The following is a 23962-nucleotide window of genomic DNA, read 5'->3' on the forward strand; positions in this document are numbered from 1 at the left end:
TGGCAAGTCAGTTGAGGACTAGAACCCTAACCCAAAAGCTACCCAAGTCCCTGTTGATTTTGATGAGAGTTTAGGCACTGTAAATAGGGGTTAGACACCTAAATGTATGGTTTGGTGTTGGCCGTAGAACTGCAGAAAGTCTCAGTGCTGCAGTGTCTAGTTCCTGGGCATCTGATGAATGCCAAGGGAAAGACAGCCATGATGATGGGATTCATAAATATCAGGAGGTTAAGCAGGGGCCCAGCTAAGGCATCCCATAGTGCAAAGGAAATCAACCTTTTTTGGAAGGCATGCCACAAATTAAGCCCTGCACCCTCCTTGAGCACCACTCAAATCCCCTTCCTTTGCCTGCTCTGCTGCTTTGCTTTCTGTTCCCTGCCCTATCTGTCCATCTCCAATCTGCTGCATGCCATGCTCAGAGGCTGTGTGCACCCCGTAGGAAATACCGAGGAGACGGCTGTAACCTATGCTTGATCTCTCAGAGCGATTTACTCACCACTTTCTGCTCAGCTATTACAGCGCTAAAGTGTCTCCTGGACGTAGATGTGAAAGGCAGGTCCATGCTCTCTTCCACAAGATGCAGCTGGAGGAGAAGCTTATCCCAAACCTAGTGGATAAAGTACTCATTTAGGATGAGAAGGACATGGGGTCCAATCCCTCTTCTCCCTGCTGTGTTCAAGCACCCTCTTCGAGAAGAGTGCCCTGACCATCAGACTACAGGCAGTGGTGGTATAGAGTGAGGTTCTCATCATCTGCCCTATTGAAGTGGTTTCACTTTTCATGGGAAATTGAAGTCATCAATGGAAGAGAGAGCTGTGAACTGACTAGGCTGGAGTCATCTGCTGCAGCTCTGGCTGGGAACTATTTCATTAGCCTATGCAAATAGAGCAGCTCCAACACCCAGAAAAGGAAACCCCACCCAGAAAAGTTTATGGCCAGTGGGTTAGGGCACGTGTCTGAGATGTGGGAAAGAAGTCTACAGAAGGCAAGACTGAGGGGGGATTTAATAGGAGCCTTCAACTCCCTGCAGGGGGGTTGCAAAGAGGATGGAGCTGGACTGTTCTCAGTGGTGGCAGATGACAGAACAAGGAGCAATGTGTTCAAGTTGCAGCAAGCGAAGTTTAGGTTAGATATTAGGATGAACCTTCTCACTAGGAGGGTAGTAAAACACTGAACAGGTTACCCAGAGAGGTGATGGAAGCTCCATCCTTAGAGGTTTTCAGAACGTGGCTAGACAAAGCTTTGGTTGGGATGATTTAGTTGGAGATGGTCCTGCTCTGATCAGGAGGTTGGACTAGATGACCTCCTGAGGTCTCTTCAAACCCTAACTTTCTATGACACTAAATGTGGGCTCTAGTCTCTGGAAAGAGAAGAGGGATTTGATCCTGAGCTTCCCGAATCCCAGCTGAGTGCAGAAATCATGCCCCTTTTCAGTAGAAGAGGGAATGCTCTTCCCTGGTTTTGTGTTTGTGTGAGGCATGATCTGATGGGCATGGCCTAAGCATTGCCATTGCATTGTGCCCTGCAAATGACCTAGGAAGGGGAAGAGCTGGTTTGTGGTTCCCAATGAGGCTTTAAGCACCTGGCTGTTTGACATGGTCACTATACAGGCAGAAGTTTAGGCACCTTAAACTGGCAAAATCTAAGGCTTCTGGGATAGTCAATTGTGACTAAGTGGGGATTCTCAGCATCTACATTTTGGATATAGATGCCCAAAGCAGCAGCAAGGTGCTTAGACCTGAAATGTAGGTGCCTAAAGCAGTGGGAGTTGGCAGCTGAATATCTTGAGGACCTAGGTCCAAAGTCCTTTTGCGAATCTAGCCCAGTTCTAACACTTAATTCGACTCCTCCCTCAGCTCTTCCCTCTGGGGGACAATTTCAGATTATGCGGTCATATGCTACTTCCCAAATACAGCTAGTGTGCGAATTTTGTTCAAAGCACAGAAACAGAGGCCTGGTTTTGTTTTGTTTTTTCACTCCTTTTTAACTTTGTGGAGATTCATTTGCACCTGTGATATAAACTGCCGCCACCAGTGTGATTGAGGAAAGCTGCTTTCCTCACATTTTGCTCCCTGAACACAGGCAAGCGGGGTCATGTAGAAAATGAGATGCCTTGACATCAGTGGGATTGCTTGTATCAATAAAAGCAGAAGAATTTGCCTTGCACACTTGGGAGGGAATGGAGGAGGCAAACTTTCAGCTGCTTGATATCGTGGCACTATTGAAGCCAATGGATCTACAATTATTGAAATCAGCTGAGGTCGCCTGGGTGAAGGTGCTGTGTTTAGGAGCTTCTTCCTATTCCCCCAAATGGTCCCATGTCCTTTAAGGATGCAAGTTAAGATAACGCTCATCTGAACAGCCTTGAAGTATGTCCTTCACTTGTTCTCTGCACCTGGTCTCTCTCTCTTTCTCCCTCCCTCTCAACTCTCTTGACTTAGGCAAAATAAGAATCATGCTGTCCATTGATGGCCTTCTTTGAGAAATTGCCCTTGATGGTGTGGGTGCTCACACAGGACATCAACCTTATAAAAACACAGCCTAGAAGGCGTATTTCTTGAAAAGGCTTGATACTGGGCCAGAGCAAATGGCTCTGTACACAGAAGTCTCTTGGTTTTATAGCTGTGTCCTCTCTCCAGGTCCTTAATACTTTAAAGCGGTTGCTGCAGGCTTCTGATGCATGCATCAGTCCCGCAGCTTCAAGGGGGCTCCAGTCACTGCGTGTGTCTGAGCTGAGGACACTAGAAAGCCTATGTGGTTCCCTGCAAAGTCTTCACAAAGCCTTCAATGGCAACCACACTCACCTGGGCTGGCTCAGGTGACGGGGAATGCTAACCTGGCCTTGTTCTAATCTAAATCTCTTTGAGCCACAAGCCCTGTCTGCACGTATGGCAATGGGGGCTAAATACAGACCACCAAAAAACCTGAGGCTGAATTGTTTCAATCTTCACATGTTAGTCTAAGCTGCATACATTTGTCTGCTTTAAGCAAGTGAACAGACATTCACTTTTGATTCGGGAAATGCAGTCAGATGCCTGCAGTGGCTCAGGCCAGCCGCCAGGGGGTGCTAGAGCACGGCTCTCTAGTCTGCTGGAGCAGACGGCTGGGGCCAAGGCTAGCTGACCCACCCTGCGATTGGGGGCGGTTTGCAGGACAGGTGCAAAACATCCTAAGATGCCGGGGGACTGAGAGTTAACATGAATCTGGAGGGGATCTGGGACAGAACTTCATAAAGTGATTCAATCTTTCTCTGTCTCCCCATGGATGTTTCTTTCTCTTCTTTCTTTCCCTTGTTCGTGAGACTGGCAATGTCACCTTCTTTCTGCGCTCTCTGAGTTTGTGCCTGTTTAAGATCTTAAAATGTGAGGAAGGTCATAGATCTTAATAGTAATAATATCAGCACATGTTAATGCAACTTACTTGACTCACCCAGGTTTTTCCATGGCTACAGTTGACAGTGCAGTCTAGTGGTCAGGGAAGGGTACAAGGACTCATGAGACCTGGCTTTAATTTCCAGCTCTGCTACTGACCTTCTCTCTGACCACGACAAGTCTCTTCTTTGCACTATTCCCTTTTACACCCTTTGCATGTCTACCTGGAATGGAAAGTCTTTTGAGGCAGGGGCTGTTTCTTACTATGCATGTCTACTTGAGGCAGGGGCTATGCATGTCTCAAGACATGCATGTCTACTTGAGGCAGGGGCTGTTTCTTACTATGTGTGTAGGTGCAGTACTGAGTGAGCATGCCACAGGCTCGGTTTTATTCAGAGTCTAGGTCCTGCCTAAGAATGCAAAATAAAGGCTGGTGGAAATGTGTTCTGTGCACCACCGTACGAAGTAGTAAAGCAGACAATGAGAAGACAGGGATGCTCTAGGGGCTAGTCTGGGTCTCAAAAACCTGGGGCATTTGTACACGCAACATTTTTTGCCCTTTCCTGTGCTTTAACTGCATGACTGTGTACACAGACGGGATTTCCGGATGCTTTAAAAGTAAAACTCCTTGGCTGGAGTCAATTCCTTGCTCTGCTCAAGGTTTCTGGGCAAAATACTTAGCTTTCCTGTGCCTCTCTGGAGTGCTGTGAGGACAAATGCACTACTAACTGGGTCTCGCACAGATACTAATGTGTACCCTACTGGAAGACAAATTCTAGATAGCACATTTTTAAGAGTTTCTGTAACTTAAATCCTTGGGGGGGGGTTTGTTTTTTGTTGTTGTTTTTTTTGTCTCCACCCTGACAAGCTGACTATTAATGACTTCTGTTCTTAGCTTTCTGCAACTCTCTGAGGCCACAATAACCTTTCTTAGAGAAGTAATCTCCCTGGACTCTGGCATTGCAGTTTCAGAGTTCATTATGAAGTGATACAAAGTACTTCCAGTCTTCCTGCCGCGGGTGATTGCTGCTCCCTCAACTTCTGAGCCAATCTGTTCTTCTCCCTACAAAGAGATTTTATGCTCAGGAGGATGGCCACCTGATGGTTTAAGACTCAGTCCTGAGAACAGGTCTTTCTTATGCCACCAGTCCCTGTCACTCCAACACAGAGTAAAGCCTATTCAGTGATTTGCTTTTTTTTCCAGCAGGGTTACCCAGCGGGGAGGGTGTTGCAGGATTGCCTGTTTAGATCGGCTACAAGAGAATTCGATTTTTTGTTTTGTTTTGTTTTTGGAATAAGTTTCTTTCCTGAATACAGTTTAGGATGTGATCTTACTGTTTTTTGACCAATTTAGGTTTAAAAAATGGTTAAGGCTTAAAAGATTTAGGTTTAAAAGATCACACCCTCTACTTAGAGGGGAGTTGCCCACAATCTAGGCACCCCCTCCCATGGCTTCTGAAGGCTTAGTAACGTCAATAGACACAACCCCATGCATGTCCTCCTTGGACCTTGTGCTTCTTGATCCAATCATAGCTTCAGGACTGTTGTAGAGAGGGGTGTAAATCCCCCCCTTAGAGTTCCTCCCAGCAACTTTCCTTTTTCAACAGGATTTTCTCAGATATTTCCCACATGGTGCAAATACCACCAGGACTTTTAAGGACAGCTTACAAGTCTTGTGAGTCATCACATTGACCTCTTTTGATGCATTTGATTGCTGTGACCTTGCCTCGTTTTGGGATGTTCTTTTCTTTTTGTGACGGAGCTCCATAATATGTGTGTAGTATAGGGAAACAGCAACCGGTTGGCTTGATGCCATGCTCCCCTTGCATTTTAGACCTCCCTCTTGAAAAGGAAGTCTCCAGTAGGTTGTCCAGCCAAGTGAGTGCTTTTCCCACTTTGTTCTTGTGATTTCTGGAAGAGAGCAAAAGCACACTGTTTGACTGAAATCTTATGTAAGCATTTTAGTGTTTGGTTCTACAAAAAAAAAGATCACCCCAGACACCCCCAAATGCTCTGGCCCTTGTTTTATGGAAGAAAGTGGTTATTTCTTTCATAAGGAGCCTGCAAGAATTCTTTTTTTTGGCAAAGTCAGTCTTCAGTCCCATTGCCTTCCTTATTTTGGCCGCGTCCACTTGGAAAAACTGGTCTGTTTTTGCACTGAAGCACGACCCTTCTTTTAGGACAGGTCCGTTTTTTAATTGATTACAATGACACAGAAACCCCCCAGAAGAGAAATCCTGGCCTTGAAGACTATAGCAGAGTTTCACTGACTTCAGTGGAGCCGAGGTTTCTCCCTTGAAGTCGAAAAGGCTTTGCATTGGGGAACAAATATTTTGGGCATCCTCAACCCTCCCGTTTGTTCCCTGCTGTGTCGGCCCCTCCGTAATGCATCATCAGGGCTTGGAGAAATTCTCCCTGATGCTCTTCACCACTGTCTCTCTGGGAAGCTGCTGGAGATGCATTGCTCTTGGGTCTTTTTTTTTTGAGTCTCCCTTCTGCTCTGTCCCCACCTGCTGCTGCTGCCACTGTTGCTTTAATCCACGTAGTGCCTTGCCGAAACATGGGCTGGCTCAAGCATGGCAATCATTAACCTGATCACAGAGCCAGAGTGCTGGGCCCCGCTCCACGCAAGTGGTGGCAGCGGCATCATAACGAGGAGAGCAGAGAAGGTGAGCGGTGGAGAAAAAAGGAGGGAGAAGGGTACATTTATTATTGTTGTTGTTCCCAGCTCTGCCACAGCCTGTGTCTGAAAGAATCGGGAGCTGGAGCAGCTGTTGCACTGAGCGGTGCTGCTGCTGATTTCGGTCACCATAGCAACAGCATCACCACCAGCATCCTCCTCCTCTTCACTCACTCTCCTCCTCCTTAGCATCATCAGTACCAGGAGCAGCAGCAGCAGCCCTGCCAGGAGCCAGAGCCCAGCCGTGGGGACTGCAATCAGCTAGCTGCTTTTCTGTCCCTGCTCTCACCACCACCACCGGACCAGCAGCCACCACAGCCTCACTTCTTACTGGGGGAAGGAGCGGCAGCAAGTTGACGGAGGTGCACTGCGGAGGGACCCAGAAAGACCCAGGTAAGATCGGCCGCGCTGCTTGCAAACTCTCCCCTTGATCGATGCAGTTTGGAGATGTGTGTTTTGCTAGTTTGCTGGCTCTCTTCTTTCAAAGGCATTCTAATGACATTTCAACCCTGCATGTTTCCCAAGGTATTTCTGGCCATCTCTGCCATCTGGCCCCTCTCTCCCACCCTGGCAGGAGCAAAATAACACATCCTTGCCATAGACCAGCGAGACTGCTTAGAAATGGGGTGATCAGGGGAGCCCAACGTGATCAGAGTACGAATGACTTGAGCTGTGGACTTCCAAATAAAAGTGAAAAGTAGCGACGAAGCAACGGCTGACATCATTTGTAACCCTTAAAAAAAAAAAAATCAAGAAAATCCATACAACGGTGCATTTCCTTCTGCCCACTCGAGAAAACAAATCTCTAATCCGATCCAGGAGGGAGATAGAGGTTTGTACACAGTCTGGAGAGGAAACCTCCTTGTCATTTGTAGCTGAAAGGCTACTGGTCTGTGCTTTCGAACAGCAATACATACAGCAGCTACAGTTCATTTAATGGCTCTTTAATTATCATTTAGAAATATTTACAGAGTTATGCATTCTTTAAAAAAAAAATCTGGTTAGACTGATAGTAACGGCTGAGAGATTAGGGAAACTCACTTTCTCGGTGTCTAGGAAAAACATTGTGGGTTCATTTAAAGGCTGTAAAGAGCATCAGAAATGCAAAGGTGGATATGCATGTGAATCATTTAAAACTAAGTGAGCTGTACGTTGTCTATGTAAAAGGCTGTGTGTGTGTGTGTGTGTGTGTGTGTAGCCGGTAGAAGTAAGTTGAAGCCAAGTGGTAACTGTTCGCTATGTAATCACTGCAGAGAACTCCTTCTCTCGTAACGTAACTAGTATCTTTTCTCAGCAGCAGAGACGTCAGCAGCAGCTATCTCCTTCCTCAACCTCCCTCCCCCCAGTGATCGTTGCCTGCATGGCTGGAAATGCACCTTGCTGTAATGGCAATCAGCATTTCAATAAAAAGGGTTCCAGACGCTGCTGAATCTCGCCCTGTGCAAAGTCAAAATGATAACCCTGTTTCTGGTCGGGTTTACTTTGCGGAGGCAGTCTGGATGCGGCTGACTTTGGGTGTTGTACCCTAGGCTAATGGGCATAATTGTTTCTGTTGCAAGATGACCCAAAATGAGTGCCCTGGGCCCAGTCCACTGGAGCTGGAAGATGCTGTCACCCGTCAGAAGGTGCTGCACATGTCGCAGGATCAGGCCCCTTATTTCTCTGAAATGAAATACACTTACTGTTCGTACAAGCTACAGGGAAACAGCATATTTGCAGGCAGTATTGTACAGCTCTTCCGTATGGAAGAGTAGTAGAGTAATGAAGAGAACTGCATCCCTCGTATAGAAGTCGACTGGAAAGGTTTAAAAAATGTCATAGGAAGATGAACGCCGCATTCATAGATTAGTGGAACAATTTCCCAAGACCCTGTTTGGTATTCTCTTTACTAAAATCTCTAAAACTTCCCCAGACAAGGTTGGCTGGCCTATATTAAGATCCTTTACAAATGTGAAAGGGGAATTGGAAGGGGCTCTTTTCTGGTCTTGATTCCCCATAAGCCCATGCACCACAAGACCAGGTTTTCCCAAAAGATATACACTGCACAATCCTGGTCATGTGCATAATATAACTTTGGGTAGGTTCACTTTTTCCTGCTTTAATGCTAGAGGAATATATACAATTTGGAAATCTTGTAGGGAAGGGTAGGGCAGGGCAGGGCAATTCAGTGAAAGGAATTTGAAGCTGATAATCAGCGCTGATAAGTCAATCGCAGCATTTTAATCTATTTTGTACATGGTGCAGGGATATTAAGCACATAATCAAGGGGCACCGTTGGAAAAAAAATAGAGCAGAGAAGCTTTCATCAGTACAAACAAATGATTAAAGGTCAAGGGGCTTTGGGATTACACACACATAACATCTCCCAAATATTATTGTGAATTATTACTTTGCTGTTGGCTGGAGGCATATGATTGCCTAGAAGCTAATACAACATATTCGCTGGCTTGATTATGACGGGGTTGCAAAAGCCCCCTAAAATGGCTCTGGGAAAGTCAGGAAATGAGTGTGTGTTTCATAAAATAGTTTAGCAGAATGAGGGATGCCACTTTATGTAAAGGCTGTCCAGTGGTGGTGTTCATCGTGGGATTGTCACACATGTAAAATAACTGATTTTGAATGATCAATGCCACTAACTTTCACCAGCATCTGTCTGCATCCAGGTTCAAAAAGGGCTTGGACAAATTCTTGAAGGCAAGGGGCAGCAGTAGCTATTGAGCATGGGAGTTAGCAGGGCAGTGTCTGAATCAGAACTTCCTAGACCTGAAATGTTGGAGGCTGCAAGTAAGAGAGGAAGAGTGGGGAAAAAAACCCCAAACCCTGGCTGTACCCAGTTTGTTCTCCCTTACAGTGCCCACTCTCTGCCATTATGTGATACACGATACTGGGCAAGATGGACCCATGGTCTGACCCACTCAATGGCAATTCTGACCTTCTTAGCCAACAACCATGTCCCCCGCACACAGAACTAAAGCTTCGGAAGTGCCCCCCCCCACCTCATTTCATCCAATGGCTTTATTATATTGTCATTTCAAATTAATTTGAAAGATCACAATCTCTTTCACTTTGCGCTACAGTCGATGGTTTTTCTCTTGCTGTCTATTTAGTATTGGACAGTGGAAGTAGAGGAAACAATAGATTTCATCTATGAAATCTATAAACAAAAACACTAGTTTTGTACCTGAAGCTATGAAATATCTTTTAAGAATGCAGCTGCTTACTTTTACTGGTCACCCTCTATGTCTCACTGTGCTTAAAAAAAAAAAAAATGAAGCTTGCATGGTATTAGTTGGCCATTTCAAAGTCTACACTTGCCAACAGGTTGAACCTAGAGTTCAGGACACTGCAGCTCAGCTCTTATCAGCATAGGTGAAGCTGCAGTCTTCCTGAGCTCGCTGTGCAACCAGCATGGACAAATGAAGCTTTGTTGACGGCAAACACTGTATCATATTGATTTAGATTTTGAAAATTCATCTTCACTTTACTGAGAGGCTTTGTGGTTGTTTTTTAACTCAATAGAATAGCCCTGTGTGTTTTCTTTCTCTTCTCACAATAGCATTAAAGTTATAGTTCCTTCACTATATCCTTCAATTAGGTAACAGTTGACATCTTAATAAAACGTTGCAATTAGTCGGGGAGGAAGCTTGCAAGAAGTGATCTTACGGAAGATCTTGGCAGATGCTGAGCACTACGGCAGTGCCTTGGGAAGCGATGGGAGCTTCAAACGCTCAGCACTCGGGAGATCAACAGCCCCTTGCCCCTGCATTCTGTCTTCCCGCTAAGGGACGGTTGCTCCCCACGAGATCGGAGATCCAACCACGTATTCTTTATTGAAGTATGACTCGTGGTAGTGCAACACTGACCTGTCTTCCTCTAGTGACCATCTTGGACGGGTTTTGAGGGATGTAGCTGCTCACACTTCTAGCTGTGTAGAGTCCTCAGTTTTGCCCCAGTGGCTCCAACCCATTTGCAGCTAAAAACAAAACCCCTTCTCCCAGCGCTAGGTGAATTTGGATCTGGACCTATGCTTCATGGCCAGAACTCACCCCTTTTCTTTTTCTGTATATACTGCCATGCTTGCCCTGGTCTATACAGCCTGTGAACGACCCACCTTTTATATCTGTTGTTTCGCATGTATTTCCTGCAGTCTAACTGGAACGGGGTCTCCCTGCCCCAACCCTCCCCTCCCTGCCTTGCCCACTGGTACTTCACAATATACTCTTCATGGAGAAGCAGGGCCCACCTTCCAGAGAGACCTTTTATGATGCTGCTCCAGGAAGGTAATGCGTTGGGGCTACTCGAAGGGTGGTTGCAGTTGCTAGGCTGATTTGAGCCCTGGCGCAGAAGGTCAACTCCATCAGCTCAGTGACATGTCTGATTCTCAACCAGCCCAGTGAGTGAGTCACAGGTTGGCTTCTTCCAAACATAAATCCAAAGGATATAATTTTATTCTCTCTCTTATCCTATCATTAGTGCCTGCAATGTTAGTGACTCTATTATTCAGCAGTTTTACTTCTCTGCTGTCTGACTGCAGCAGGCTATGCTTCCTAAAGAAGTGGAAGGAGGGCAATCCTGTTCCTTTCTTTGGGCCATGCTGCTGATGTTGATTAGCTCAAGTTAGGGTTGGAGTCATCTTTTTTTTTCTTTTTTTTTTAAACTGAGTTTCACCACAAAGGTTACATGGTCATGGCTAAATACTGGCTGAACTTAGTGGCTCATCAGGCTAAATGTGATGCCAGCTGCTTTAGCCAGCAGCACGTTGTATCGTGTCCCTGCATCACTGACTCCCGAATCTGTTTTTCCAGGTATCCATTTAGCTTTCAGCCCGTGTGTGGAGCAGGGCTTATGGTCACACCTGTGAAGCAGTGCTGAGATGCTTTAGTCACTCTGCTATCACATCCCTTCCACAGTGAAGCCACTTACAAAAGTCTTCTCTTGTGCACTTCCTTCTCAGGAGGTGCATCTTCCACCTGCCTACTGCTCTCCCATTCCAGAGGCGCCCGGGGTTCAGTCCTGAACTGATTGCTTTCTGTATACATAGAGTACAATCTCTCTTCTGTTGAGATCTGCAGCAGCAGCCTTGTTCATTAAAAACACACCGAGCCTGATAACTGGTAAAGCAGTCAAGACTTGCTGCAGATGACAGGCACTAGATATACAAATGCACAAGCCAGGGGTTTGGGTTTTTTTGTTGGTTTTCTATGTATGGCATCTGATTGAGCTGACTAATCCCTGCAACCTTAGGATCGTAGGTTTAGGATGGTAGGGTGTGCCTCAGCTGGGCTTTTGGACAGTAGTGGGGTTTGTTCTTGTAATTCTTGCATCAATACTTCTTAATATGTTCGCTGTCAACAAAGACACAAATAAGTACATATTATTTTTATTAGTTACTGATGACAGACGTTGCAGTGGACTGGCTATTATGTATGTGTACAATGGCCCTATAATGCTCATCTGTATGACGCAGCTAAGGGTTAACAAAGCCTCCTTATCTGAAGTGGTAGGGATCTCTGCTTCTGTTACTCGAGGAACATAGCTCTATTCCTACTGTGCCCATGAGATTTCCAAGAAGTTGTTGCATGCAATGAAATGGAGATGTGAAGTTCTTCTCTAGCTTGATCTTGGGAGGGACAAAGTGTTCCCTGCATTCTCTCAGTCCGTTGCATACTAAAACTATTACATTGTTCATCTTGTTGCCTCACTGAACTCCTGTGTGATCTTTCCATTGAAACCGCGCATGCATGACTTGGGAAAGGCTAGCTTTTGCTAGATTGTTTTAAGCGCGTTCTTGCTGCTTAACCTGCAGCTTTCACTGACTGTTATGTATACAGCAAGAAACAGGTTGCTCTACTTTGCTGCTGCATAGAAGGAGCTGCATATTTATCGGGTGCGATGCATCAAGCACAACACTCTTCTGAGTCCGTGTCAATATATTGTCACGGACTGTCATAAATGTGTATTTGCAAAGTGTGAATGATAGGAAAATCAAGCTTCCTTCCAAGAGCTGTTTTGTAAAGAGCCAGAGCTAACATACTGGAATTTGCTGCTGCTTTATTCTTCGACACTATTACCTTGTCTTCCTCTGCATTTTGTTTATATCCTTCTGTCACCTCTCGTCATATGCTAAGATGGCATGCTCTTTGAGTAGAGGCTGTTTTAGTTTATTGCAGGGAGCTAGGATCCCTAGCTACAGACTGAGGGTTGTAGAGTCTATCCCGGTATATACTGTAATATGTATGAAATGGGATACAAGGACGATGTCATAGGATTAATTTTATTCTGGCCTTCATGGTCTGGAATTGGGTCCCGATAAAAGTGATCATAGAATCGTAGGGTTGGCATGTCCCTCAAGGGTTGTCTGGTGCAACCCCTTGCATGAATGCAGGAATTAAGCTGGTAGCACAATTCATTAAGTTCAGGAAGCATTTAATTCCTCACAAATGGCTATGTGAAAATCATATGATTAATCCCATTTTGGATATTAAGCTTGCGTTCCCTGAATGCCATGCTGGGCTCATTTGGGCGTACTTGTTTTCTTTAGCTAAATGGGCCAGGGCAGTGATACTGGAGGAGGGGAGACATTTTAAAGGTATATTGTCTCGATGAATTCTCTCTGATAACAGTGACAAATACATAGGCAGGAAGATGAAGTGAGTCTGGTCATGCCCACTGGAATAGGGTGGGGCGTCATCAGCTTTCCTCTTTATATGCACTCCTCTGCAGAACGGTACACGGTTGTCTTGTGGGGTTGATTCCCACATGGAGGAAAGTCAGGGACTGGGGAAGTCCAAAGGGCCTTGTATACTATCTGACAATGCTGTGGAGACGTGTTAGAAAGCAATTCAGTCTTGGGCTGTAGTGTGTTCCCCTAGTTGGTCCTTTTATACTAAGAGTCGAATGTTAAGGAAAATCTCAGAGCCAGTAGCATTAGAGAGACCAAATGTGTGTGGAGGCTAGGGCCTCTCCAAGCCCCCAAAGTAAGGATGGTTTTGATGGGCCTGCATTATGGCAATGATTTCGGCAAGCTCAGGGGTTGAATCTCATGCTTCCAAAGATGCTTGAGCTGAAGAGCTGGATTTCTTAAATGATAGCCATAAAAGGCTCGCTTCCTTTATGGGCTGAGCATGGAGCAGGAGATGTTACACGTACCACCTGGAGATTACACCTGTACAAATCACGTCCTTCCTTCATCGCGGGAAGGGAACCACAATTACGAAGTCAAATGGACTCAGATCTTCCTCATCCGACTGACTTGGTTAGGGCCATGGGGGTCGATTGAGCTGCACAGACGTTTGTGCTCCCTGTCAGCAGGAGTTGTCACAGAAGTTTATGGTCTGTATTGTATTGTGTAAATGTATTTTGCATCAAGAAAAAATAGTCACATTTATTTCCTTTGTCTCACCATCTCAGTTGCAAAACATCCCTTTTGTCTCTATCTCAGCATTGTTTTCTCTTCAGTTCTCTTCCCCTTTGCAGCTGTGTTTAAGCAAAACTCAGTGTAAGGGTGCAGTTTTGCTGGACAGAAGCTACAGAAAATAAAGTGACAATGTGTCAGGTCTCATACTTGCCTTCATGCACAATGGGCATGACCTTGCACTGCTACAATTAATAGGGTGCTTGCCACTGACAGGATTGAGTTGAGTATTGCTAAAGATTTAGGGGAAAAGGCGCAATTAAGGAGCAAAAATAGTTTGGAAAGTGACTCTGTTTATAGGGGGAGGACTAGGGAAGCTCTGTCCAAAATCCATTCAGTCAATGGAAAAGCTTCCATAGGCTGCAGTGGACAGGGGAACCAGCCTACAAGAGTTGGGTGGCAAGTTCACCCGGCAGCTGGTGCAGTGTGGTGGCCAGAGTGACCTCTTAACTTTGTGCGGAGAGATGAGTCGGCAGGGTCTACAGGTCAGAGAGATGGTGTGAAGTGACTTTAGTTAGGCTATTTTTGCTTGTGCATGACCAACTATTACTAATGCAACTATCAGAGGGGGAAAAAGGGAGTACAGTAATTAAAAATGACTTTGCTGAAAAAAAATCTTTAGCTCTACTCTGCAGTGGGGGCCAGGGAACAAGAACCCAGAATGCTTTGATAAGTTGGAAGTATTTTTTCTGTTTATGGAAGGAATAAGAGATCTTTGGAGCCAACTACTGAGAAATTAGCAGCATGGCTCCTGCTGCTTTTTTGCCAATACTACCGTAGCCAAGCATTGTTTCACCGTAGGTGACTTGCGTTGGTAGCAAGTGACATTAGCACTTTAATAAACTTGCATTGCTGAATGCATTGTCTCTGCTCAGCTAATAATAACACCTTAAATGAGAGACAGAAGGTGGGATAAATCAGCATCGCAATTCAGAATGCAGAAATAGTTGCTGCTAGAGGAACTAAAAATATACAGCTGTATAACCCTCCCACCTACAGCAGCATGTGCTCAGTTGAAAATGTGCTGGACTTGGCAGGGGAAAAAGGTGACTTCTCTTACCGTCTTCAGTGCCCACTGAGTCAGCCGCAGCATGCAGTCATGTGAGGATGCATGGACTTACTTTCAAGAAGGCTGGTATACAAAGTCTGAATAGCAGATAAACAGCGGTCACAGGGCAGCTCTGAGAATCGCAGTGCCTCTCGGGGCAGTGCTACTCGACTGTCCTCACAACACATGATGAGAATGATCCAGCTGAGAAGCAAAATCATAATCTGGTAGGTCCATAACCACACAGATCTACTACCTGACTCTTTCTGGGTTAAGTACTGGCAGTCAAAAAGCCCGAGGCTGAATTGATTCAGTCTTTGCAGGTTAATTTAAACTGTGCAGATGGAACCAATTAGCAAGTGAACAGATATTCACTTTTGAATCTGGAAATGCAGTCACTTGCCTGCAGTGGCCCAGGCCAGCAGCCGGCGGGCGCTGGGTACACTTCCCCGCTCAGCCGGAGCAGACAGGTTGGGCCAAGGCTAGCCTGCCCACCGTGTGAGGGGCGGTGGGGTGGGGGATGTTTGCAGGGGAGGTGCAAAACATCCTGGGATGCTGGGGGATGGAGTTAACTCGAATCTGGGGGGGATCTGGGACAGACATTCAATTAACTTAAATCAGTGAAGTCCGATACTGCATCCAGCCAGGTTTATCTTAAATCAGTTTAGAAAGCAGTTTGCGTCCTGATCTTCTGTTGTGTTACTGATCTGAACCAGTTTCCGATCTCATACTGGTTTATGCGTAATGTCTACCCCTAGCCCTGTAGGCCAGAAGCTGGTGGTTTACAGCAGGGGTTGTCAACCGGGGATATACGTACCCCTAGGGGTAGTTGGGAAGGCCTTAGTGGGTGGGCGGGCAGGGAGGGAGTGCCTCCACACTATCCCACCCTGCCATGAAGGTGCCACCTGCTCGGCCGGATGCAGGTGGCGGGGGAAGGTTGCACATGGCGGCCACTGCTGGTCTGCATTTGACCGCATACCCCCCCCCCCCCCCACACACACACACACACACAAACTCAGTGTCCGTCTGCACGCCACCCCTCCCCTCTTGCTTGGTGGCTGGGGGTTTCAAAAAGGATGAAAACCTCTCGTTTATAGGTTGACGTGGCATATGGTTGAAGTGATGCTCCCAGTGAGGGGCTTCTAGCTTTATCCAGGGGAGAAGGATTTAATGCATACACAACTCTGTAAACATACTTTTGTTTAAAAAAAAAAAAAAAAAAAGCAAGGGCCTGGCCTAGAACAGCTAAGACCTATTGAACTACAAAGGTGATGAATGCTCCAGAAGTACATGAGCTAGCCGTCCATGGAAAGTTTTGGTGTCTGGAAAACACCAGCATGAGAGTTCGCTGCAGTCCCAGCAAATACATCAGGGTAGGGAGGGCTTTGCCAAGCAGGAAGGAATCTGGGGGAGGAGTGTGAGGGTGCTCAGCACAGGGAATATTCCTGGCAGAGGGAACAGGGTGGAAAACTGAAAGGGTAGATATGAGACAAAAATGGCTGATTGCAATGGGATGAATTCTGAGACCAAACTTTTGCAAAGCCTTGACCCTTATGAAAGTATCTAGCAGGAAAAGGGGGTGAAGGTGCTGGTGACTCTGTGAGGAGGGCTACCTAGCTACATCCAGACCTGGGGCTAGTCTGTCTCTGCTATTCGGGAGGTGGTGAGACAAAGATCCTCCATATGTTGAGAGCCTGTTTATAGGATCGGGCTCTACTAAGCCGTGCAAACTGTACTTGGAAATGTCAGGAGCTGGTGAGGAGCACAGAGCTCTATCTGTACATGTCTGCATGTCCAGGGTTGTGTCCCATTCTCCAGTGCCAGGCTAATTGCAAACGGCTCTGGACTGAAGGAGGGCCCTGACTTTGTGTAGCCTGGAATCTATTCCTCTGCGCACACCCATTCATCCCTCCAAACAGTCTGCCTTTTTGACTACTGTAGTGCTAACCAATCCAGAAAAGTGTGAATATGGGGGGCCTGAGCAATGGTCTTTTTAGACTCAAGGCACCCCTCAGTTCTGAGCTTTTACCCAGTCCTTAACTGTGGAAAAATAAGAGCTACTCTTCTGTTGCAAAGAACTTGAAAAGTCCGCACCAGGTCAGAGTGTTTTTTTGGCACTTTGAATAGCTATTTAAAATTTCTGATTTGATCTTGTGAATCGTGTGCAGGTGTTTGCATACCTGACTGTACTAGTATTGTGCAGCATCCTATGGCATCCTTAAAAGGATCTCTCAGCACCCCAGGCTGCTGTGACCACCCAATTTATTTTTTTAAGAATCGCTGCTTTATACACTGAAGTCGCGGAGTTCAGCGTTGGACCCATGGCAGGGAAGGCACAGGGCTTGATTTTCCTGCCACAGTTACCTCTCAGCGGGGTGCTAACAGCCATGTAAGGGGAGAACTGGACCCACTGAAGTAGAGTGCATCTCCTTCCCTCTCTCTGCTATGTTGAAAAGAATAAAAAAGCCCAAATCCTTTCACTGATGTAATGCAGAGCAGGGTTGTCCCATAAGAGATGCTGCTGCATGCGAAGCCAGTGCCAACAGGGACAGCAAGGGGGGAGCACACAGGGACTATACGGAGGCAGGGAGAGCATTGCTGTGGAAAGCCTTGAAGAGGAGGGCAAGCAGTGACACCGGAGAGGCAGGCACGAAGCCATCGGAAAGCTTCTTAGAGGTGTACAGTGCTTGGAGCATGCTGGGATAGGAAAATAAGTGTAGAGATATAGCATTGAGAAGTGGAACGAAGGCAGAGAGGCCTGCTAAGATGGGCTCTCTGAGCATGAATAGTTTCCTCTGGGCAGATAAGTGTAGGATGATGAGTGTGTGCTCTCTCCTGGCTTGATTAATGCTGCACAATTAGATTAGATCTGTCCCATTTGATGCCTGACAGGTGCACTGTCTACAAGGAGATGCTGCTTGGTTGTCCCTTACAGTCGGCCGAAGGATGGCTATGGCTCCTCTCACCTTACCTGAGAGGCCTCTGGTTCACAAAGCGTGAAGGGTGGCCTTTGAAATTTTGACCCAGTGGAAACAAATGATGACTGATTTCAGAAAAGGGCTTTTGTGTTGGCATTAACCTAACTGGCTCTTACTCTCCAGTCCTAGGCTGTCTTCCTGCACACAATGCAAGGGCTGTGCTCTTTTAGATGAGAGCAAATGACATTTAGTCCATTTGGATCATAATCACAAGCTAGGGACTCTGCCTTCTACTGCAAGAAATAATGTCAAATAATAATTAATCCAGAGTCTAGCAAAATAGTATTTAGCAAGCCAAAATCCATCTTGGTTTCAGTGGGATCTATCTTGTAAAATTTCCTCTGATAGGCTCTGTTAAAATAGCTGCCATGTTGCATCCCTGAGCTGGCTGTAGTTCAGAGGTGTATAAAATAGACTCTAATTATTGATAGGCTCCTGATCCATATTGAAGTTGATGAAAAATACCGTCTCGACTTCTTTTCTCTCTGGCATATTCTCCATTCATCAGGACTTTTTATTGCCAGTCCCAGTTTTCCACCATCCCCCTACCTGCACCCCTCTCACTGCCACAAACCCATTTCCCATGTGCTTGGGCCCACATTAAGCAATATTGTTGGCTCAGGACTACACTGAATGTCTGCTGAGCTTCAGCCAGCAAGGATTGTTCTAAGGTTTCCAAATTAGCCAAATGTGTGTGGCTTGTCATGGGGATGACGCAAGACGCATCCATAACCATAGGCCATCTCCTGCCAAATCTCATGTTGTTTTTCAAAGCATGAAGGGTACTCACGCTCCTCAAAGAAAAGGTTTTCAGAAGTGGCTTTTATTTTTTTTTTTTTGTAATATTGCATGGCAGTATGGTTTTCTGTAGCTGGAAATGGTTGAACTCTTTTGGCAGTGAAATGATAAAAAAATAAATAAATAAATAAATAATAAGAATAAGAATAAAAAGGAAAAAAAAAGAAATTACCCCCAGGCAAAAATGTTGCATGTAAATTTCTGCCAAAATTATTAAAATTAGCAAAGATTAAGCAACTGAAAAAGGAGCCGTATAATGGGAAGCGATGAGCAATTTTAATACCCTGTGCTCCCAGCCCTGTCAGTAGTCCAAGTCCCTTAATCATCTGCCTATTTAAAATGAATTCAAAAGGAGCAGTATTGTGACTGAAGGGGTAGCCCTGTGTTTGTGGCGTGCTCTGATCATTATGGAGAGAGACTTTATATCAATGCATTTTTTTTAATAAACTATTTAAGCTTCAAGGGAAATATTTTTTTCTGTATCTGAATGAAGCACCAAATAGCTCTCAGTGATTTCCAAGGAAATAAGCTCAGTTGTGTTTATTTGCTTTCTCCCAATGTTGGGCTTGAATTTTTTTGGGTTGTCACAAGGGGAGGGTCCTTCAGGACTGGACTATACAAGACAAATAGTATGTCAAGGTGGCTTCTGCAGTGACAAAAAAAGCATTTTGAAAAAATGCAGCTAGTCGGTAATAAAACAGTTTACTCTCTGATGGAGACATGCAGAAGGTAGGTTTTATATTCTTGCACTTTTTTTTCCCCCCATGAGGGTTCAGAGAGGACCGCTTTCATAGCATGGAAGGAGCAAATGCAGAAGTATGTGCTGCATAGACCAGGCTCTCGGAGACCACGTCTTGCATTTTGCTGCTAGACTCTCTGGAGGCTGGCTTGCTTTCTGTGTTCAGATAACTCTCTTTCCGATTCTGTTGAAGATGCGACTTCCAGAACAACACAAAACAACAAGCTGGCATGGTCTAGCTGATTTTCCTGTCAAGATAAACATCAAGTCAAACCGGAGACATATGCCTTGGGCGTGTGTGTGTAATTTTATAGGAACTACTGTATGTTGCAGTTGGCAATCGAATCCCAGTTTATCCTGACTGCAAAGCTGGAGAGAGACGTGATTCTTCACAGCCCGAAGACATGCACAGGCTCATTTCAATACGTATCTTTAGACTGGGTGAATCTTTATTATTGAGTAGTTTCTATTGAGTTTTTTCTTCTTCTTATCAGTCTCTTTAGTGGTCATTTAAATGCTTTGTCTTAGACTTCTTCATCTGCTTGTCAAGTCTGCAGTTTCAGTGTCCAGACTGTCTGCAGGGCAGTGCGGTCCTGTCCCTGTCTGCGTAGCTGATACGGGAGAAAGCAGCTATGTAGTTACCGTGCGCTAGTAATAATGAAGTGGCATTGCTTGAACAAGTGGTGTGGATTGGGTTGCGATTGCTTGGTATTCTCCGGTCGTTGGATGCACTGCGAGGAGTTGGCTTTACAGGTGGAGCCGTTTTCGTGACACGCGGCTCTGTGGTTATCTCCTTTCCATGTCTGAGTTGCATTGCCAACAGGGCGCAGGACACGGACACCTTCCGTGTAAATAAAACAGTCTCAGATTGTGACCTGCACGATGCGTCTGCACTGGGACAGCAAGGTGTCCTCTTCCCCTCCTGCTCCACCCTGCCCTACCATATTGTTGGGGGGAGAGAGCCGCCTCCATGGGGCTATAATACCCTCTTCAGTCCATAATACCTCCCTGCTCCATTCCCACAACTGCATCGGCTAGTACAGCAAAGCCGTTGAGGAGGAGGAATGAAATGTTCTATCAGAGATGGGGCTGATGAGATGACAACCTGCCCTAGACCCAAGGGAGGAGGGAGATGCCATCTGACTGTAGCTCACAGATGTGCAATCTAGCTTCATTTCTGTTTCTGGGGCAAAAGTATCCTATCGTGTTAGGGACTTGTGGCAGTGCTGCTATCTAGCTGGTGCATCCATCTCCAAGGATCTCGGAGTGTTTTACAAAGGCAGGAAAATGTAATGATCACTAGACTGCGCTAGGGAAAATGGAGACGCAAGGAATCTGAGTGACCTGCCTAAGGCCAGCACTGAATCATTGCCAGGGGCAGGATCTGAGGGTTGGTTTCCCGACTGCTGCAGACATTGCTGCCTCTTCTTCCGCAGGATGTCTTGGATGCTTAGAGCCGGTGAATCATCCTGCTGAAGGAGTATAGTTTATATTCAGGGAGATTTTGAGGCAAGTGTAGGTCTCTATCATTTGTCTTTTAATATTTCCCTTTTGTTCTGGCATGGCACAACAGCCTTTCCACTGATCTAGTGACCAACTTGTTCTCTCATTTGTCTTTTAATATTTCCCTTTTGTTCTGGCATGGCATAACACAGTGATCTAGTGACCAAATTATTGAGTTAACTTACAGTCTAATGTTGACTGCCGCATTACCCATGGAGAGCTATAGAATAGACAAGGTCTTTTACGTGGCTAAATTGAATTTCTGAACTGTGAGAGTGGCATTTTAATCCTATCCCAATTACTGACAGAGAATTGCATTCTGGATAGTCACGCCATATTTCATAGAAAAGTTATATATTTTGCTTTGGCCAGAGTTCAGCGTGTATTCAAAACGAGACATGCTCTCCCAATATAGAGAGATCTCTGTGTATACTGTACTCCACATAGCTTTCCTTAGTATTAGTAACAGTTGCACACATGCCATTAAGATAGAGATTTTGCATGGCATATTTCTGGTATCCACTTGTGTGTGTGTGTTCTCTGGAGACTCTGCGCTCTAAAGTTGTGAATAGCACATTTTTGCTATGATGATTTTGGGTTTCTTTCTAAGGCTCTGATTCCCAAAGGGATGGGATTTTACCTGCAAATAATACATAAACTTCCTTGTGAGCGGATTTAACTCTCAAGGCCCAGCTCCTACAGTGTGAGCAGTCTGTGCCCAGACTGAGCCCCTCTGACTTCAGTGACGTTCCAGTTGGTTGAACAGCTCCATCTGCCACACACGGATGGCTGCCAGGTTTGGGCGCTTCTGTTTTCCCAGTTTGGGATATACGGAGGCCAAGTATCTCTGACCCCGGGTGAATTCAGTGAGAGTTTTGGATGCTCGGCACCACAATGTTGCAAGTTGAACACTGAAAATATGAAGTGCAACAAAACTATAAGTACTTCTGAAAATCATGTAGTTCTATATTTTTCAAATATCCAGTCCTTCTGAAAATCATATAGTCCTATATTTTTTTCAAATATCCAGTACTACTAATATTAATGGTGCTCCTTGAATTTTCAAGGATTACAGTATGCTAGCGGTCATCCGGTGTGCAGGATGCTAGATTGCTGCATAGATTCAGGCAGATTATGGTACTAGAGTGGTGCCATTTTTTTGAAGCCCATGTCATTGGTATTTGAAATGAGACTATTTTTGTTCCTAGGTTAGGACGTCGGGAAGTTCATTTAAACAGTTGCTTCCTTTTCATATAATGCCATATATGGCGTCTGGTCCTGCACAACTGCTTTATTGCATGAGCAATCATATTCACTTCAGTGGCTATCTTAGGGTTTGGGTGTGTGGCATATTTACTCTGCTATAAGCAACCTTAGCACAATGGATGTATGATGTGCACCCGTACCTATGGACATATGATGCACACCCATACACAAATGAAAAACGGTTAGAATCTAGTATAGAGTCACCCCCAGGAAAAATAAGGATCAAACTACACCAGTACATGCGACACTGGTACAGGCATCGTGTGTGCATTTCTATCCTGTGAAAGCTGTTGGTTCCCTGCTACTAGTAGTGAGGGGCTATACCTGTATCTACCATAGTAGCTACCCAAGGAGAGCTGGTCCTCTGTCTGCTCTGTATACCAGTATGGTTCATATCAGTGCATAAAACCAGTGCAAGTTATACCAGTATTAGTTGGTCATGTGTCCAGGCCCTTACTCTTGAAAAGAAGGTTGCAGGATGAGGCACAGGAATGAGTGCTAGTAGCAGAAAAACCAATATTTCTGCAGAAATGAATCTCTGTTCCCTCCACTTGTAGCATGTAATACTACAACCAGTTGCAGAACAGTCAGCTTCTTTTAATCTTCCTCAATGTTGTGTGTCGCATGCAATGAATCGTTTTTTATCCAATTCCAGCCAATCTGGTACTAGATCAAAAATGCTCTTAAATATATTAAGCAACCATCTGGAGGACGGCTGAAGAACAAGGGGGTACGCAATGGGAGACAGCAACATGATTTACTTTAGTCAAGGCTGCAGGAGCCTAGCAAAGGGAGATAAAGGAAAAGGGAATGCTTTGTTGACGACTGCAAAGGAATATACGATGAAAGGAATAATCGAATAACTCATAGCCATGGTTAGGGTCTACAGAACTGCCGATGCTCAGAAGAAACCACTGGCTGTATTACAGTTAGATCCAGAAGTGGAACTGGCTGGTGCTGCGGCCTGGGCAGTGGTAGGGCACAGTGCAGGAAAAGCAGCTGGGGGGTTGCTGCTGCAGGGGAGGAGGCAGCCTTTTTTTTGCCACTGACATGCATCGAGTTGCCATTTAAGCAGTGATTTTCGGTGGCAAAAAAGGAGGTGAAGTCTACCCCTGCAGCAGTGAACCTCTGGCTCCTGCTCATACATTATGCACCGCTGCTGCTTTGCTGCCATCTCTGCTGCTGACCCTGGAGTTGGACTTGCTGCAGGAAAGGTGCAGGGTGTGGGATTGGGGGAGTGAGGTCTTTCTCCCTTTGGATTCCTCCCCCCGCCAATTGTAGTGATCCCTTCTCAGTATTGCAATCAGAAATGTTGTCAGAAAATGTCAGAAAACGGTGATTCATCAACATTGGCACATTCCCATGGAAAAAAAGTTTTATTTCAATGACATTTTGCTTTTGCAGTGGGGAGGGGATTGAAATGAACTATTTCTATGGTAAATCGGAACGTGACAATTTTTATTAGTTTTGAAATGACTTTTCCTGCTGAATTTTATTTTTTATTACAAATTGTATTAGAAATTGCAAAGAGGAGGAAAACGATAGCATCAAATAGAACAATATAAAAGGCTAAATCCCTATGAAACATTTTGATTTATTGAAATAAATTGTTTCTGTTCACCTCAAACTTTAAAGCCAGAATTCATCTATTCCCGCCCCCCCCATACTTATTGGGAAGAAAAACAATTTCAAAAGTGTGAAATTTTCCCCCCACCAGGGAATCTGCCCAGCCCCAGGGAAACAATGTTATCATGCCTTTGTACTGATCAGAGGTGAGGCCTTGCTTAGAAAAGTGTACTTGGCTCTGGTCACTGGGGGCACTTACAGAAGCTGTTGATCACATTGTAACTTGAAGCACTTTACAGAAAGTGCTTGAAGTCACGGCGGGCTCCTATAGAGGTGCAGCGAGGATGCTCCGACATGCTGTAAATGCAGTGCATTAGAGCAGACCTGATTTAATTAATGCACTCCAGCAGCCACCAGCATCATGTGCATCAGTGTCTCGGGGCTGAAAAATGAGGTGGGGCACTTTGAACTAAAGCTGGTTCGATGAGCTTTAGTTCAAAGTGCCCCACTGCCATTTTTCAGCTTGATGCTCTGGATGCTTTTAATTAGCGCAGCTTGGTAATTAAAGACCCCCCCCCCCCCCCCCCCCCCAGCGCATC

General features: G+C 45.5%; 1 protein-coding gene across 2 annotated transcripts in view; it reads left to right on the forward strand.

Annotated features, from left to right (window-relative positions):
* Positions 1 to 23962, forward strand: part of FAM135B (family with sequence similarity 135 member B) — a 392360-nt gene that overhangs the window by 95259 nt on the left and 273139 nt on the right. Inside the window, exon 1 of one of the 2 annotated variants that reach the window (XM_006016449.1) lies at positions 6133 to 6444. The exons of the other annotated variant lie outside the window; for it this stretch is intronic. The gene's annotated coding sequence lies outside the window, so the exon portion shown is untranslated. Of the gene's footprint in view, positions 1 to 6132; positions 6445 to 23962 lie in introns of those variants that run through there. 2 annotated transcript variants of the gene reach the window in all.

The sequence above is a fragment of the Alligator sinensis genome, unplaced genomic scaffold (genome assembly GCF_000455745.1).
Source record: "Alligator sinensis unplaced genomic scaffold, ASM45574v1 scaffold721_1, whole genome shotgun sequence".
NCBI classification, from domain to species: Eukaryota; Metazoa; Chordata; order Crocodylia; family Alligatoridae; genus Alligator; species Alligator sinensis.